At 45.7% G+C, this 17500-nt stretch overlaps 1 protein-coding gene and 1 long non-coding RNA gene across 2 annotated transcripts in view; one reads left to right on the top strand and one right to left on the bottom strand.

Annotated features, from left to right (window-relative positions):
* The window catches only part of LOC106583449 (voltage-dependent L-type calcium channel subunit alpha-1D), a 145725-nt gene that overhangs the window by 24438 nt on the left and 103787 nt on the right, over positions 1–17500 (top strand). The gene's annotated exons all lie outside the window — the stretch shown is intronic.
* LOC145862662 (uncharacterized) overlaps positions 1–17500 on the bottom strand; it is a 63029-nt gene that overhangs the window by 27323 nt on the left and 18206 nt on the right. The window contains exon 2 of the long non-coding RNA XR_014382244.1: positions 5707–5837. This is a non-coding gene — a long non-coding RNA (uncharacterized LOC145862662). The remainder of the gene's footprint in view (positions 1–5706; positions 5838–17500) is intronic.

Below are 17500 nucleotides of genomic sequence, written 5' to 3'. Positions count from 1 at the left end.
GGGGGCGGCCCATCAGGAAGTCCAGGATCCAGTTGCAGAGGGAGGTGTTTAGTCCCAGGTTCCTTAGCTTAGTGATGAGTTTTGAGGGTACTATGATGTTGAGCTGTAGTCAATGAATAGCATACTCACATAGGTGTTCCTTTTGTCCAGGTGGGAAAGGGCAGTGTGGAGTGCAATAGAGATTGCATCATCTGTGGATGCAAATTGGAGTGGGTCTAGGGTTTCTGGGATAAAGGTGTTGATGTGAGCCATTACCAGCCTTTCAAAGCACTTCATGGCTACGGACATGAGTGCTACGGGTCTGTAGTCATTTAGGCAGGTTGCCTTTGTGTTCTTGGGCACAGGGACTATGGCGGTCTGCTTGAATTACTGGTGTACAAAAGAGCAAAAAAGTAAATAAAAACAATATGGGGATGAGGTAGGTAGATTGGATGGGCTATTTACAGATGGGCTGTTTACAGCTGCAGCGATCGGTAAGCTGCTCAGATAGCTGATGCTTAAAGTTAGTAAGGGAGATAAGTCTCCAACTTCAGCGATTTTGCAATTCGTTCCAGTCATTAGCAGCAGAGAACTGGAAGGTGGTGTTTGCTTTGGGGATGACCAGTGAGATATACCTGCTGGAGCGCGTGCTACGGGTGGGTGTTGTTATGGTGACCAGTGAGCTGAGAGAAGGTGGAGCTTTACCTAGTAAAGACTTATAGATGACCTGGAGCCAGTGGGTCTGGCGACGAATATGTAGCGAGGGCCAGTCAACAAGAGCATACATGTCGCAGTGGTGGGTGGTATATGGGGCTTTGGTAACAAAACGGATGGCACTGTGATAGACTGCATCCAGTTTGCTGAGTAGAGTGTTGGAGGCTATTTTGTAAATGACATCGCCGAAGTTGAGGATCGGTAGAATAGTCAGTTTTACGAGGGTATGTGTCACAGAAGTTGTCATGTAGAGAAGAGGACCAAGGCGCAGCGGGAATATGGATACTCATATTTTAATTTTCAAAAAAAGAGTAAAGTATCCACTGAATAAACAATAAACACAACAGTGACAGTCTTACAGGCATACAAAACGCAGTGCAAGTACAACCACCCACAACCCCAAAGAAAAACACACACACCTATATAGGACTTCCAATCAAAGGCAACTCAACACACCTGCCTTCAATTGGAAGTCCCAATCAACAATACAAACATACCCAACACAAACATGCCACGTCCTGACCAAAACTAAAACACTAGCTCCATCTGCTGGTCAGGACGTGACAGTACCCCACCTCAAGGTGCAGACCCCGGAATGCACCTACCAACAGAAAACCCATAAACAATAACCCCTAAACAATAAGGGAGGGAAGGGAGGGTGGCTGCCATCACCGACGGCACTGTGCTACACCCTCCCTCCCCAACCCACCTATCCTGGAGGTGGCTCAGGTGCAGGCCGTGGACCTCGCTCCACCCTCGGCGTCGCCCACTTTGATGGCGCCGATAGCTGTGCCGGGCAGACGGGCCACTCGGGCTGACCCTGGCAGACGGACCACTCGGGCTGGGCCGGGGGGCAGGATGGCCCCTCGGGCTGGGCTGGAGGGCAGGAGGGCCCCTCGGGCTGGGCCGGAGGGCAGGAGGGCCCCTCGGGCTGGGCAGGAGGGCCCCTCGGGCTGGGCCGGAGGGCAGGAGGGCCCCTCGGGCTGGGCCGGAGGGCAGGAGGGCCACTCGGGCTGGACCGGAGGGCAGGAGGGCCACTCGGGCTGGACCGGAGGGCAGGAGGGCCACTCGGGCAGTTCAGGGCAGTCTGGCCACTCGGGCAGTTCAGGGCAGTCTGGCCACTCGGGCAGTTCAGGGCAGTCTGGCCACTCGGGCAGTTCAGGGCAGTCTGGCCACTCGGGCAGTTCAGGGCAGTCTGGCTACTCCGGCAGTTCAGGGCAGTCTGGCAACTCCGGCAGTTCAGGGCAGTCTGGCCACTCTGGCGACTGTTGACTGGCGGGCAGCTCTGACGACTGTTGACTGGCGGGCAGCTCTGACGACTGTTGACTGGCGGGCAGCTCTGACGACTGTTGACTGGCGGGCAGCTCTGACGACTGTTGACTGGCGGGCGGCTCTGACGACTGTTGACTGGCGGGCGGCTCTGACGACTGTTGACTGGCGGGCGGCTCTGACGACTGTTGACTGGCGGGCAGCTCTGACGACTGTTGACTGGCGGGCGGCTCTGGTGACTGTTGACTGGCGGGCGGCTCTGGTGACTGTTGACTGGCGAGGCTGGGCTGACGCACTAGTCTCCTGATGCGTGGGGCTGGTACTGGACGTGCCAGCCTGGAGACACGCACCTCCATGCTAGTGCGTTTAGCGGGAAACACCGGACCTTTGAGGTGCACTGGCGGTCTTGAGCGCAGGGTTGGCATCACCCCTTCCGGCTCGATGCCTACTTCGCCCTGGCACATGCGGGGCGCTGGTACTGTGCCTACCGGCCTGAAAATCCCAGGCCTCACCACAGCCCCAACCCCAAAGCACGGGACCTGTCCAGTCTGCCCTACACGGGTACGGGGAGCTGGCCTGGGGCTCCAATCTCGCCCCGCCAAATAGCCCTTGTGCCACCCCCCTAAAAAATTATTGGGGCTGCCTCTCGGGTTCTACCTGCCTCCCAGGCAGGTTGTCACAGTGGACCCGCAACTGCTCCCATGTCCAGTCAATCCTTTCCGTCAATACTTCCAGCGACCAGGAATCCATCACCTCCCGAGCGTGCTGCTTCCAACATTCCTCCCTCCCTCACTTGCCTCTGTCCTCTTCTCCGCTGCTTGGTCCTTTGGTGGTGGGTGGTTCTGTCACAGAAGTTGTCATGTAGAGAAGAGGACCAAGGCGCAGCGGGAATATGGATACTCATATTTTAATTTTCAAAAAAAAGAGTAAAGTATCCACTGAATAAACAATAAACACAACAGTGACAGTCTTACAGGCATACAAAACGCAGTGCAAGTACAACCACCCACAACCCCAAAGAAAATCACACACACCTATATAGGACTTACAATCAAAGGCAACTCAACACACCTGCCTTCAATTGGAAGTCCCAATCAACAATACAAACATACCCAACACAAACATGCCACGTCCTGACCAAAACTAAAACACTAGCTCCATCTGCTGGTCAGGACGTGACAGTATGTTTGGCAGCGTGAGTGAAGGAGGCTTTGTTGCGAAATAGGAAGCCGATTCTAGATTTAATTTTGGATTGGAGATGTTTGATATGAGCTTGGAAGGAGAGTTTACAGTCTAGCCAAACACCTAGGTATTTATAGTTGTCCACATATTCTAAGTCAGAACCGTCCAGAGTAGTGATGCTAGTCGGGCGGGCGGGTGCGGGCAGCGATCGGTTGAAAAGCATGCATTTAGTTTTACTAGAGTTTAAGAGCAGGTTGAGGCCATGGAAGGAGTGTTGTATGGCATTGAAGCTCGTTTGGAGGTTTGTTAACACAGTGTCCAAAGAAGGGCCAGATGTATACAGAATGGTGTCGTCTGTGTAGAGGTGGATCAGGGAATCACCCGCAGCAAGAGCGACATCGTTGATATATACAGAGAAAAGAGTTGGCCTGAGAGATGAACCCTGTGGTACCCCCATAGAGACTGCCAGAGGTCCAGACAACAGGCTCTCCGATTTGACACACTGAACTCTATCTGAGAAGTAGTTGGTGAACCAGGCGAGGCAGTCATTTGAGAAACCAAGGATGTTGAGTCTGCCGATAAGAATACGGTGATTGACAGTCGAAAGCCATGGCCAGGTCGATGAAGACGGTTGCACAGTACTGTCTTTTATCGATGGCGGTTATGATATCGTTTAGTACCTTGAGCGTGGCTGAGGTGCACCCGTGACCAGCTCGGAAACCGGATTGCACAGCGGAGAAGGTACGGTGGGATTCGAAATGATCAGTGATCTTTTTGTTAACTTGGCTTTTGAAGACTTTAGAAAGGCAGGGCAGGATGGATATAGGTCTGTAACAGTTTGGGTCTAGAGTGTCACCCCCTTTGAAGAAGGGGATGACCGCGGCAGCTTTCCAATCTTTAGGGATCTCGGACGATATGAAAGAGAGGTTTAACAGACTGGTAATAGGGGTTGCAACAATGGCGGCGGATAATTTTAGAAAGAGAGAGTCCAGATTGTCTATCCCAGCTGATTTGTACGAATCCAGGTTTTGCTTTTTCAGAGCATCTGCTATCTGGATTTGGGTGAAGGAGAAGCTGGGGAGGTTTGGGCAAGTAGCTGCGGGGTGGTGCAGAGCTGTTGGCTGGGGTAGGGGTAGCCAAGAGGAAAGCATGGCCAGCCGTAGAGTAATGGTTATTGAAATGGTGACAGTGTTTCCTAGCCTCAGTGCAGTGCGCAGCTGGGAGGAGGTGCTCTTGTTCTCCATGGACTTTACAGTTTCCAAAACTTTTTGGAGTTAGAGCTACAGGATGCACATTTCTGTTTGAAAAAGCTAGCCTTTGCTTTCCTAACTGACTGCCTGTATTGGTTCCTAACCTCTGTGAAAAGTTGCATATCGCGGGGACTATTTGATGCTATTGCAGTCCGCCACAGGATGTTTTTGTGCTTGTCAAGGGCAGTCAGGTCTGGAGTGAACCAAGGGCTATATCTGTTCTTAGTTCTACCTTTTTTGAAAGGGGCATGCTTATTTAAGATGGTAAGGAAATTACTTTTAAAGAACGACCAGGCATCCTCGACTGACGGGATGAGGTCAGTATCCTTCCAGGATACCCGGGCCAGGTCGATTAGAAAGGCCTGCTCGCAGAAGTGTTTTAGGGAGCGTTTGACAGTGATGAGGGGTGGTCGTTTGACCGTGGACCCATAGCGGATGCAGGCAATGAGGTAGTGATCGCTGAGATCCTGATTGAAAACAGCAGAGGTGACCAAAGTGACTGAAGTAACCAGCTGGGAGCTTCGTGGGAGAGCTGGGCAAATCAGCTCAATCAGACTGCGCAACATAAAGATTTCAATTCTGTCAATGAGAGGATTGCATTAAATATTCTGCTTACGTTTTTCAGGGCATCTCGTCTCGTCTCGTTATCGTCATAATTCTAGTCAGGAAAAATCTTGAAAAGTATTTTCATCATAGTTATTGTTGATGAAATTAACACTGGTATTTGGTTAATGTATTCATCCTCTAGAAAAAAAGCAATTTTTCAGTCATTATTCTGCAGTCAGTAGCTATATTTACATTAAAGGGATACTTTGGGATTTTGGCTGTTACCATAGACTTCCAGTCATTGCGCTAAAGCTAGTTAGCAATTGTGCTAATGCTACTTAGCAACTTTCTTCAAACTGCATGCAGAGACATAAAAATGGTATCCACAAGTTCATCTGACTCTGGGGAAGTAGATTAAGGGCTTCATTGCTAAAATCACAGAGGATCCCTTTAACTTGTCCAGCGATTTTTTGTTGTTGAAATTTGGCAATTGCCTGCTACAGTGGGTTTCCATTGAATTATCTTGTTTAGATAAAAACAGCTGGACGTAATGACGTCACACCTAAAAAACAAAGAAAAAATGAAGTGATTGAAGTGTTTCCATTACCCATTTAGGCAAATTGCGCGTTAATATTTTGGCGATAGCCTGTGTGCCCTCCCACCTATCTGTTTCATGTCTCAGGTAGCCCGTGAAAGCCAGCATGAATAGAATGCAATAATGAACAAATATTTACCATATTCTAAAAGTTTTCATGTGCCAGCTTACCACCACAGTCCGTGCCATTTCGAAAACTTGCACTCCTGTAGATCTGAAATAATTGGATGGTGAAACTTGCATCCAGCCAACCAGAAGAGCAAGGCGAAGCAATTCAGGCATTCTTGAAAGTCAGGACAATCCTGGACAAAATAAAAAAATAGGTAATTTAAAAGGGTACTTTGGTAAGCAGTATGCATTTATAAATACATGTGGATTTGAGCTTTATAGTTACGTGATGACACCACGTACTTTTAAAACTATTCGGCAATCATAATTTATTTGAAAAACACAGTTTCCATCATCATTTGTCGCAATAAAGTATGACAAAAGAAGAATCCACCCCTGTACAATGGATGAAAATGTTTTAAATCTTTACAACATTTGTCCTATATCTCCTGTTTCCATTAGAAATGTCGCAATTTTTTTGTTGTTGCGACATTGCTTGTGTCGAATAAACCTGGGGCAATGGAAACATGCCTATTGTATGCGTCCCAAATGGTGCCCTTTTCCCTATATTTCTGTGACCAGGGCACATAGCGAATAGGGTGCCATTTAGGACGCAGACAATCATTCGGTCAGTAATGCATGGGCCCATTCATCGTTAGGGAGGCTGCACGTCACAACCACACAATTAAACAGGTCCTTCATGCACCTTGATGATCATTCTAGCAGTGTTTCCCAAACTCGGTCTTGGGGACCCCAAAGGGTGCACATTTTGGTTTTTGCCCTAGTACTACACAGCTGATTCAAATAATCAACTCATCATTAAGCTTTTATCATTTGAATCAGCTGTGTAGTACTGGGGGAAAAAAACAAAACGTGCACCCTTTGTGGTCCCCAGGACTGAGTTTGGGAAACACTGTGCTAATGAAATCTGGAACTCATCAAAATCACCTCGGCTACTCTGGCCTGAATCTCCTCGGCAACTCTGGCCTGGCTGACTGGCTGATGCCTCATTGCCACATACTAGTGACCTCAGAGACAGTGAGATGCAATCTACTAATAGTAAAACCTCAATATACCCTCAATTCATTCAATCATTGCATAGACCTCAATATACTCTTGGTTCTTTCTATCGTTGTATGAACCTAGTGATAGTTTCCCTCAGATTGATCACATCACAGGAACAAGACAAGAATTTGTCTATATTGGTAGATACTTTCTTTCTATAAGCTAATGTATAACTGATTGGGTAAACATATGGCTAATGTGGCTTACAAGTGGCTAATAACTAACAATGTGGATAATAGCTAACATGTGGTTAATGTGGCTAATAACTAACAATGTGGTTAAAAGCTAACATGTGGCTAATGTGGTTAATAACTAACAATGTGGCTAATAACTAACAATGTTTCTAATGTGGCTTACAAGTGTTGATTTTGGCTAATAACCAACTATGTGGCTAATAGCTAACATGTGGCTAATGTGGCTAATAACTAACAATGTGGTTAATAACTAACATTTAACTAACAACTAATGTTGCTAATAATATCTAACAATGTGGCTAATAAATAACAATGTGGCTAATAGCTAACATGTGGCTAATAACTAACATGTGGCTAATAGCTAACATGTGGTTAATAACTAACAATGTGGCTAATAGCTAACATGTGGCTAATGTGGCTAATAATTTCTAACAATGTGGCTAATAACTAACAATGTGGATAATAGCTAACAATGTGGCTGATGTGACTAATAACTAACAATATGGCTATTGGCTAACATTATGTCACATATAAAAGGGGGAGCTTTGATTATACATGATAGAACTAATGGTAGCTACATTCTCAGTGTAATGCTTCTGCTGGTTGAAGATAGACTTTATGGGAATGTTAAAGATGACCTCTGCTTGTTATAGCGTTGCTGTTTCCCTTCGGAGAATGACACCCACAGCCTCTCCATAACTTCGCCCGCCCCCTCACTGCTGCACACACACACACACACACACACACACACACACACACACACACACACACACACACACACACACACACACACACACACACACACACACACACACACACACACACACACACAGGTATTCACACGTGCGCACACACACTTAATGCATGCATGCACCAGTGTCTGCGCACACACGCACACACACACTGCCCTCTGTGGTTAGGGGTGGTACTGCGCACTGAGCTCCCACGTACAGTATATAGAACTGCTTGTGTGTGTAGAAAAGGATATGATGCTGTTGCTGGGTAACAGTGCATTAATAAACATTGCTTTCAGAGGAAGTATAGAAACACCTCTTTCTGAGAGGGGGAGGGGGAAGATGGTCTATGGTTTGATCAGAGATCGAAGGACATATTCACACAATTAATCTACACACATGCACGCACGCACGCACACACACACCCACACACACACAGACAGTCGTGTTTAACTCCTTGTGGGGACACACAATTGAATCCCATTCAAAATTCTATTTTCTCTAACCTAACCCTTACTCTAACATTAACCCTAACCTTAACCCGAAAACCTAACCTTAACCCTGATTCCTATTCCCTAACCCTAACCCTAAACCTAACCTTTAACCCCTAACCCTAATTCTAACCCTAATACTAATTATAACCTTAACCCTAAACCTCCTAGAAATATAATTTTTCCTTTGTGGGGATGAAGAAAATGTTCCCAGTTGGTCAAATATTTCTTAGTTTGCTATTTTTGTGTGGACTTCTGGTCCCCATAAGCATAGTTAAACACACACACACACACACACACACACACACACACACACACACACACACACACACACACACACACACACACACACACACACACACACACTGAACTCACTCACACAAACATGTACATATACACTACACATATACACTTGTTCAAATGCAGTTGCTGTTTCTCCGGTGGAGGTTGATGTTAGAGCTCAAGCCGAGCATAAAATTACTCCACAATTAATGATGGCCTAGCTATTTTGTTAGCAAGGAAGTGTGTCAAATTTGTTGGTGTTGTGTCCAAAATGGTACAATTATACATCACACACATATAAACACACACAGAATTATGCTGTGAGGAAGCACTGTGTGTGCGCTGGCTTCCTTTAAACCCCTAGCTGGCCTAGACTCCTATGACTGAGCCATACAGACAGGAGGAGGGGGGGGGGGGGGGAGAACGGGGGAGGGAGAGAGAGTCATGATGATGGCATTGTTACAAAACCAGAACAGCAATACATCTTGTAGACCTGTGAAATCACATTCATTGGTTACAATGTCGACACAATGTAGATGAGGTAGGAGGTTTGTTATTTTGTGCTATTTGTTTACCGTAAATATGTTGACTGATATCAAGCACCTCCCAAATCCAATTTTCTATCCTAGCTGTGGTCCAGGGTGTTACATGCAGCTTGCTGATGCTGAGACTTCCTACAGTGTCAGTAAGCCACACGTAAAGCCCTGGACCAGAGCTAGTCCTAAACCTTCTCTACAATACACTTGACATGCGTCTTTAAGGTTTCTGTGTATTTTGAATGCAGTAGTAGTGTACATGTACTGTATAGTAGGTTTTTTGTGTTTTTGTTGTCTGCAGAGATAGTCGTCCTGGTCATACAGTGATATTAAACACACACGATGTCACCATGTGTGACTCATCATGTGACTCTGGCCCTCCGCCACAACACAGATGTGCTGTTCCATGCACGCTCCTTGTGTACTTATTCACTGACTGTGATACACGCTCTTCGTGTACTTACTCACCGCTCTCAGGTAATCATGTGATCAACTGCACTGGAGCCATGGATTATTATTACGCAATAATATTGCATAATAATCCATACAAAATAAATGTACAATATTTAAGCCAGTGGCATTTATCGATAATAGACATTTAATATGATTGCTTGCCAAGTCCCTTTGTAAAATATATTTCCAGAGATGTAATGGCAGTGAGATCACCTGTGATTTAAATAAAGGATAAAACTGAAATATGTGATGTAATAGAGGCTTAACATTGCAATGTCTATATCCCTCCCTCATCCCCCTGCTGGCATTCTCTATCACTGCGCTCCATTTTTAATTTTTAATTTATTTCACCTTTATTTAGCCAGGTAAGCTAGTTGAGAACATGTTCTCATTTACAACTGCGATCTGGCCAAGATAAAGCAAAGCAGATCGACACAAACAACAACACAGAGTTACACATGGAATAAACAAGAGTACAGTCAATAACACAATAGAAAAAAGAAAGTCTATATACAGTGTGTGCAAATGGAATGAGGTGGTAAGGCAATAAATAGGCCATAGTAGCAAAGTAATTACAATTCAGCAGATTAACACTGGAGTGATAGATGAGCAGATGATGATGATCAGATAATGGTGTGTAAGTAGTGATACTGGTGTGCAAAAGAGCAGCAAAGTGAATAAAAACAATATGGGGATGAGGTAGGTAGATTGGGTGGGCTATTTACAGATGGACTATGTACAGCTGCAGCGATCGGTTAGCTGCTCAGATAGCTGATATTTAAAGTTAGTGAGGGAAATGTAAGTCTCCAGCTTCGGCAGCAGAGCACTGGAAGGAAAGGCGGCCAAAGGAGGTGTTGGCTTTAGGGATGACCAGTGAGATATACCTGCTTGAGCGCGTGCTACGGGTTGGTGTTGTTATCGTGACCGGTGAGCTGAGATAAGGCGGAGCTTTACCTAGCATAGACTTATAGATGACCTGGAACCAGTGGGTCTGGCAACGAATATGTAGCGAGGGCCAGCCGACCAGAGCATACAGGTCGCAGTGGTGGGTGGTATATGGCGCTTTGGTAACAAAACGGATGGCACCGAAGTCGAGGATCGGTAGGATAGTCAGTTTTACAAGGGTAAGTTTGGCGGCGTGAGTGAAGGAGGCTTTGTTGCGAAATAGAAAGCCGATTCTAGATTTGATTTTGGATTGGAGATGTTTGATATGAGTCTGGAAGGAGAGTTTACAGTCTAACCAGACACCTAGGTATTTGTAGTTGGCCACATATTCTAAGTCAGAACCGTCCAGAGTAGTGATGCTAGTCGGGCAGGCGGGTGCGGGCAGTGAACGGTTGAAAAGCATGCATTTGGTTTTGCTAGCGTTTTAGAGCAGTTGGAGGCCACAGAAGGAGTGTTGTATGGCATTGAAGCTCGTTTGGAGGTTTGTTAACACAGTGTCCAAAGAAGGGCCAGATGTATACAGAATGGTGTCGTCTGCATAGAGGTGGATCAGGAAATCACCCGCAGCAAGAGCGACATCGTTGATATATACAGAGAAAAGAGTCGGCCCAAGAATTGGTACCCCCATAGAGACTGCCAGAGGTCCGGACAACAGGCCCTCCGATTTTACACACTGAACTCTGTCTGTGAAGTAGTTGGTGAACCAGGCGAGGCAGTCATTTGAGAAACCAAGGCTATTGAGTCTGCCGATAAGAATAAGGTGATTGACAGAGTCGAAAGCCTTGGCCTGGTCGATGAAGACGGCTGCACAGTACTGTCTTTTATCGATGGCGGTTATGATATCGTTTAGTACCTTGAGCGTATCTGAGGTGCACCCGTGACCACTCCGTTTAGTACCTTGAGCGTGGCTGAGGTGCACCCGTGACCAGCTCGGAAACCGGATTGCACATCGGAGAAGGTATGGTGGGATTCGAAATGGTCAGTGATCTGTTTATTAACTTCGCTTTCAAAGGCTTTAGAAAGGCAGGGCAAGTCTAGAGTGTCACCCCCTTTGAATAGGGGGATGACCGCGGCAGTTTTCTAATCTTTAGGGATTTCGGATGAAACGAAAGAGAGGTTGAACAGACTGTTAATAGGGGTTGCAACAATGGCGGCGGATAGTTTTAGAAAGAGAGGGTCCAGATTGTCTAGCCCAGCATTTGTAGGGGTCCAGGTTTTGCAGCTCTTTCAGAACATCTGCTATCTGGATTTGGGTGAAGGAGAAGCTGGGGAGGCTCGGGCAAGTAGCTGCGAGGGGTGCGGAGCTGTTGGCCAGGGTAGGGGTAGCCAAGAGGAAAGCATGGCCAGCCATAGAGAAATGCTTATTGAAATTTTCAATTATCATGGATTTATCGGTGGTGACCGAGTCGCCTAGCCTCAGTGCAGTGGGCAGCTGGGAGGAGGTGCTCTTGTTCTCCATGGAACAAGATTGTCCAAAACTTTTGGGAGTTAGAGCTACAGGATGCAAATTTCTGTTTGAAAAAGCTAGCCGTTGCTTTCCTGACTGACTGTGTGTATTGGTTCCTGACTTTCCTGAACAGCTGCATATCACGGGGACTATTCAATGCTATTGCAGTCCGCCACAGGATGTTTTTGTGCTTGTCAAGGGCAGTCAGGTCTGGAGTGAACCAGGGGCTATATCTGTTCTTAGTTCTACATTTTTTGAAAGGGGCATGCTTATTTAAGATGGTGAGGAAATTACTTTTAAAGAACGACCAGGCATCCTCGACTGACGGGATGAGGTCAGTATCCTTCCAAGATACCCGGGCCAGGTCGATTAGAAAGGCCTGCTCGCAGAAGTTTTTTAGGGAGCGTTTGACAGTGATGATGGGTGGTCATTTGACCACGGACCCATAGCGGATGCAGGCAATGAGGCAGTGATCGCTGAGATCCTGATTGAAAACAGCAGAGGTGTATTTGGAGGGCAAGTTGGTCAGGGTAATATCTATGAGGGTGCCCATGTTTACGGATTTAGGGTTGTACCTGGTGGTTTCCTTGATCATTTGTGTGAGATTGAGGGCATCTCGCTTAGATTGTAGGACTGCTGGGGTGTTAAGCATATCCCAGTTTAGGTCACCTAACAAAACAAACTCTAAAGATAGATGGGGGGCAATCAATTCACATATGGTGTCCAGGGCACAGCTGGGAGCTGAGGGGGGTCTATAACAGGCGGCAACAGTGAGAGACTTATTTCTGGAGAGATTAATTTTTAAAATTAAAAGCTTGAACTGTTTGGGCATAGACCTGGAAAGTATGACAGAACTTTGCAGGCTATCTCTGCAGTAGATTGCAACTCCTCCCCCGTTGGCAGTTCTAACTTGATGGAAAATGTTGTAGTTGGGTATGGAAATCTCTGAATTTTTGGTGGCCTTCCTAAACCAGGATTCAGACACGGCAAGGACATCGGGGTTGGCGGAGTGTGCTAAAGCAGTGAGTAAAACAAACTTAGGGAGTAGGCTTCTGATGTTAACATGCATGAAACCAAGGCTTTTTTGATTACAGAAGTCAACAAATGAGAGTGCCTGGGGACATGCAGGGCCTGGGTTAGCCTCCACATCACCCAAGGAACAGAGGAGGAGTAGGATGAGGGTTCGGCTAAAGGCTATCAAAACTGGTCGCCTAGTGCGTTGGGGACAGAGAATAAAAGGAGCAGATTTCTGGGCGTGGTAGAATAGATTCAGGGCATAATGTGCAGACAGTGGTATGGTGGGGTGCAGGTACAGTGGAGGTAAGCCCAGGCACTGAGTGATAAGAGAGGTTGCATCTCTGGACGGGCTAGTTATGCTGGGTGAGGTCACCGCATGTGTGGGAGGTGGGACAAAGGAGGTATCTAAGGCATGTACAGTAGGACTAGGGGCACCACAGTAAACTAAAACAATGATAACTATCCTAAACAACAGTGTACAAGGCCTATTGACATTTGAGAGAGACAAAGCGAGGCATAAAGCAATCACAGGTGTTGATTGGGAGAGCTGGCTAAGACAACAACGGGTAAGACAACAACAGCTAATCAGCTAAAACAACAGGTAAAATGGCGATGAATGGGCAGAGAGGGTCGGTTAACTACACACAGGGCCTGAGTTCGGGGCTGGGGCCGACAGAAACAAAAAATAAAGAAAATGGAGTACCGTGATTAATGAACAGTCCAGCAGGCATCAGCTATGTAGCCAAGTGATCATAGGGTCCAGTGTACAGCAATAGATGGAACAGGGAAGCCGCGGGGTAGCCGTTACTACGCTAGCACGCGGGAGACACAGCGTTTAAAGTTAGCAGTCCGGGGTAAGTAGAAGCGTCAGCTCCGTCGTCCGGCAAAGGCTGGTTGAAGGCACAGCTGATGGAATTACGTCTGCGGACCAGTCGTGGTGGTACGGCGGGGTGCCGTGTCGACAAAGGGACCGGGCCAGATGGCGAAGGAGGTATTGTAGTTATGGTAATTTCGTTTACTAGCCGAGAGATGCGCCTGGCTCAGGGCTAGCTTACTTTTGCCTATAGGCCTATTCCTACGGCACCAAACGGAAGAGAAAACTGAGTGAAACAGGGAAGGACTATCTGAACTTGTCCAATAAGAAATGTTCGTTTTTGTTTTCTGTTGCAATATGTTTTGCCTTAATGAATACGACCCATGACTTTTGCATGATGAGATGAGTCATTTTAGCAGCCTAGTGGATAGATCTACTAATAGTGTCTGCATTGTTCATAGCCTGGTAACTTCAACCATTTTCTATCTTCTTTATGGGTCATATGGCCAGTGATGTCCTTATGGCCAGTGTAGTCCTGCCTGTGTATGGTTCAGTGGGTTAGCATCCTCCTTGATCATATGGTGAGCTCTCTCTCTGAGTCTCGTGGACTGTGTTATTGCCTTCAGACATAAGCATTCACCCTGTGGTAGGCTAGAGACAGGGCAACACCGGCTGGATGAGGGGTGTGTGGGTGTCTGTGCGTGTGTCTGTGCCTGCCTGCGTGTCACCGGTGTGCACGTGTGTGGAAGTGTTGAACTGTATTGACAGGACAGTTTATCTATCTATGTGTGCCTGTGTGTGTGTGTGTGTGTGTGTGGGGGGGGGGGGGGGGGGGGGGGGGGGTGTCTTGGTAGGTGTGGGATGTGTTAATAATGTTCTGTTAGTATCTGTGTGTGTATGTATGTATGCTGAACTGCATACTGTACGTCTCTTTACAGCACAAATAAGCTCTGTGATGAGTCAGAGATATTTATGGCCTGCCCCACAGGCCTCGCTTTCCTCGCTTTCGCTCTCTCTCACACACTTTCTCTTTCTCTTTCACACACACTCTCTGTCTCTCTTACTCTCTCTTCTCTCTTACTTTCTCTCTCTCTCTTCATCCATCTTCTATCTCTATCCCTGTGTCTCTCTTTCTTCTACTCTATCTCCCTCTCTCTTTCTCTCTCAGACTAGGATGGCAGAGTGCAGATCTCACTATCCCTGTGTCTCTCTCTCTTCTACTCTATCTCCCTCTCTCTTTCTCTCTCAGACTAGGATGGCAGAGTGCAGATCTAACTTGCTGATGGATGAATAAATGCCTGTGTAATCGAGTGGGAATGGTTTATTATTCACTATTAAACTCACATGCTTTCATGAACAACAACGTGGACATTTGTGAACATTTATCATAGCTCTGGATGCTTGAGCCATGTGGTGATGACATCTGATTTTGATTGTAACGATGTGCAAATAGTTAAAGTACAAAAGGTAAAATAAATAGACATAAATATGGGTTGTATTTACAATGGTGTTTGTTCTTCACTGGTTGCCCTTTTCTAGTGACAACAGGTCACAAATCATTGTGCTGTGATGGCACGCTGGTATTTCACCCAGTAGATATGGGAGTTTATCAAAATTGGATTTCTTTTCGAATTCTTTGTGTGTCTGTGTAATCTGAGGAAGAATGTGTCTCTAATATGGTCATAACTTTGGCAGGAGGTTAGGAAGTGCAGCTCAGTTTCCATCTCATTTTTTGGGTAGTGTGCACATAGCCGGTCTTCTCCTCTCTCAATAGCAAGGCCATACTCACTGCAAGGACAAGCTTCCTTTAATTTGGGGTCATTCACAATGGTCAGGTATTCTGCCACTGTGTACTCTCTGTTTAAGGGCAAATAACATTCTAGTTTTCTCTGTTTTAAAAAAATTATTTCCAATTGTGTCAAGTAATTATATTTTTGTTTTATAATGATTTGATTTGATTTGGTCTAGTTGTGTTGCTGTCCTGGGGCTCTGTGGGGTCTGTTTGTGTTCGTGAACAAGAGCCCTAGGACCAAGCTTGCTTAGAAATGAACCTCTTCTCCAGGTTCATCTCTCTGTAGGTGATGGCTTTGTTATGGAAGGTTTGGGAATCACTTCCTTTTAGGTGGTTGTTGAATTTAACTGGATTTTTATCTGGATTTTGATAATTAGCGGGTATCAGCCTAATTCTGCATGCATTATTTGGTGTTTTACGTTGTATACAAAGGATACTTTTGCAGAATTCTGCATGCAGTCTCAATTTGATGTTTGCCTCATTTTGTGAATTCTTGGTTGTCGAGCTCTGCATCTGTCTGCCTCTCTCTCTCTCTCTCTCTCTCTCTCTCTCTCTCTCTCTCTCTCTCTCTCTCTCTCTCTCTCTCTCTCTATTCAATTCAATTCAAGGGGCTTTATTGGCATGGGAAACATGTTAACATTGCCAAAGCAAGTGAAGTAGATAATATGCACAAGTGAAATAAACAATAAAAATGAACAGTACACATTATACTCACAGAAGTTCCAAAAGAATAAAGACATATCAAATGTCATATTATGTATATATACAGTGTTGTAACGATGTACAAATGGTTAAAGTACAAAAGGGAAAATAAATAAACATGAATATGGGTTGTATTTACAATGGTGTTTATTCTTCACTGGTTGACCTTTTCTTGTGGCAACAGGTCACAAATCTTGCTGCTGTGATGGCACACTGTGGTATTTCACCCAGTAGATATGGGAGTTTATCAAAATCAGGATTATTTTCAAATTATTTGTGGATCTGTGTAATCTGAGGGAAATATGTGTCTCTAATATGGTCATACATTGGGCAGTAGGTTAGGAAGTGCAGCTCAGTTTCCACCTCATTTTGTGGGCAGTGTGCACATAGCCTGTCTTTTCTTGAGAGCCAGGTCTGCCTACGGCGGCCTTTCTCAATAGCAAGGCTATGCTCACTGAGTCTGAACATAGTCAAAGCTTTCCGTATGTGTGGGTCAGTCACAGTGGTCAGGTATTCTGCCACTGTGTACTCTCTGTTTAGGGCCAAATAGTAATCTAGTTTGCTCTGTTTTTTTGTAAATTTTTTCCAATGAGTCAAGTAATTATCTTTTTGTTTTCTCATGATTTGGTTGGATCTAACTGTGTTGCTGTCCTGGGGCTCTGTTTGTGTTTGTGAACAGAGCCCCAGGACCAGCTTGCTTAGGGGACTTTTCTCCAGGTTCATCTCTCTGTAGATGATGGCTTTGTTATGGAAGGTTTGGGAATCGCTTCCTTTTAGGTGGTTGTAGAATTTAACGTCTCTTTTCTGGATTTTGATAATTAGCGGGTATCGGCCTAATTCTGCTCTGCATGCATTATTTGGTGTTTTACGTTGTACACGAAGGATTGTTTTTCAGAATTCTGCATGCAGAGTCTCAATTTGGTGTTTGTCCGATTTGGGAATTCTTGGTTGGTGAGCAGACCCCAGACCTCACAACCATGAAGGGCAATGGGTTCTATAACTGATTCAAGTATTTTTAGCCAGATACTAATTGGTATGTTAAATGTTATTTTCCTTTTGATGGCATAGAAGGCCCTTCTTGCCTAGTCTCTCAGATCGTTCACAGCTTTGTGGAAGTTACCTGTGGTGCTGATGTTTAGGCCAAGGTATGTATAGTTTTTTGTGTGCTCTAGGGCAACGGTGTCTAGATGCAATTTGTATTTGTGGTCCTGGCGACTGGACCTTTTTTGGAACACCATTATTTTGGTCTTACTGAGATTTGCTGTCAGGGCCCAGGTCTGGCAGAATCTGTGCAGATGATCTAGGTGCTGCTGTAGGCCCTCCTTGGTTGGTGACAGAAGCACCAGATCATCAGCAAACAGTAGACATTTGACTTCAGATTCTAG

The sequence above is a fragment of the Salmo salar genome, chromosome 22 (genome assembly GCF_965601325.2).
Source record: "Salmo salar chromosome 22, fSalSal1, whole genome shotgun sequence".
NCBI classification, from domain to species: domain Eukaryota; kingdom Metazoa; phylum Chordata; class Actinopteri; order Salmoniformes; family Salmonidae; genus Salmo; species Salmo salar.
Note: the sequence above shows the minus strand (reverse complement) of the source record. Positions and strands in the feature narration are given on the sequence as shown.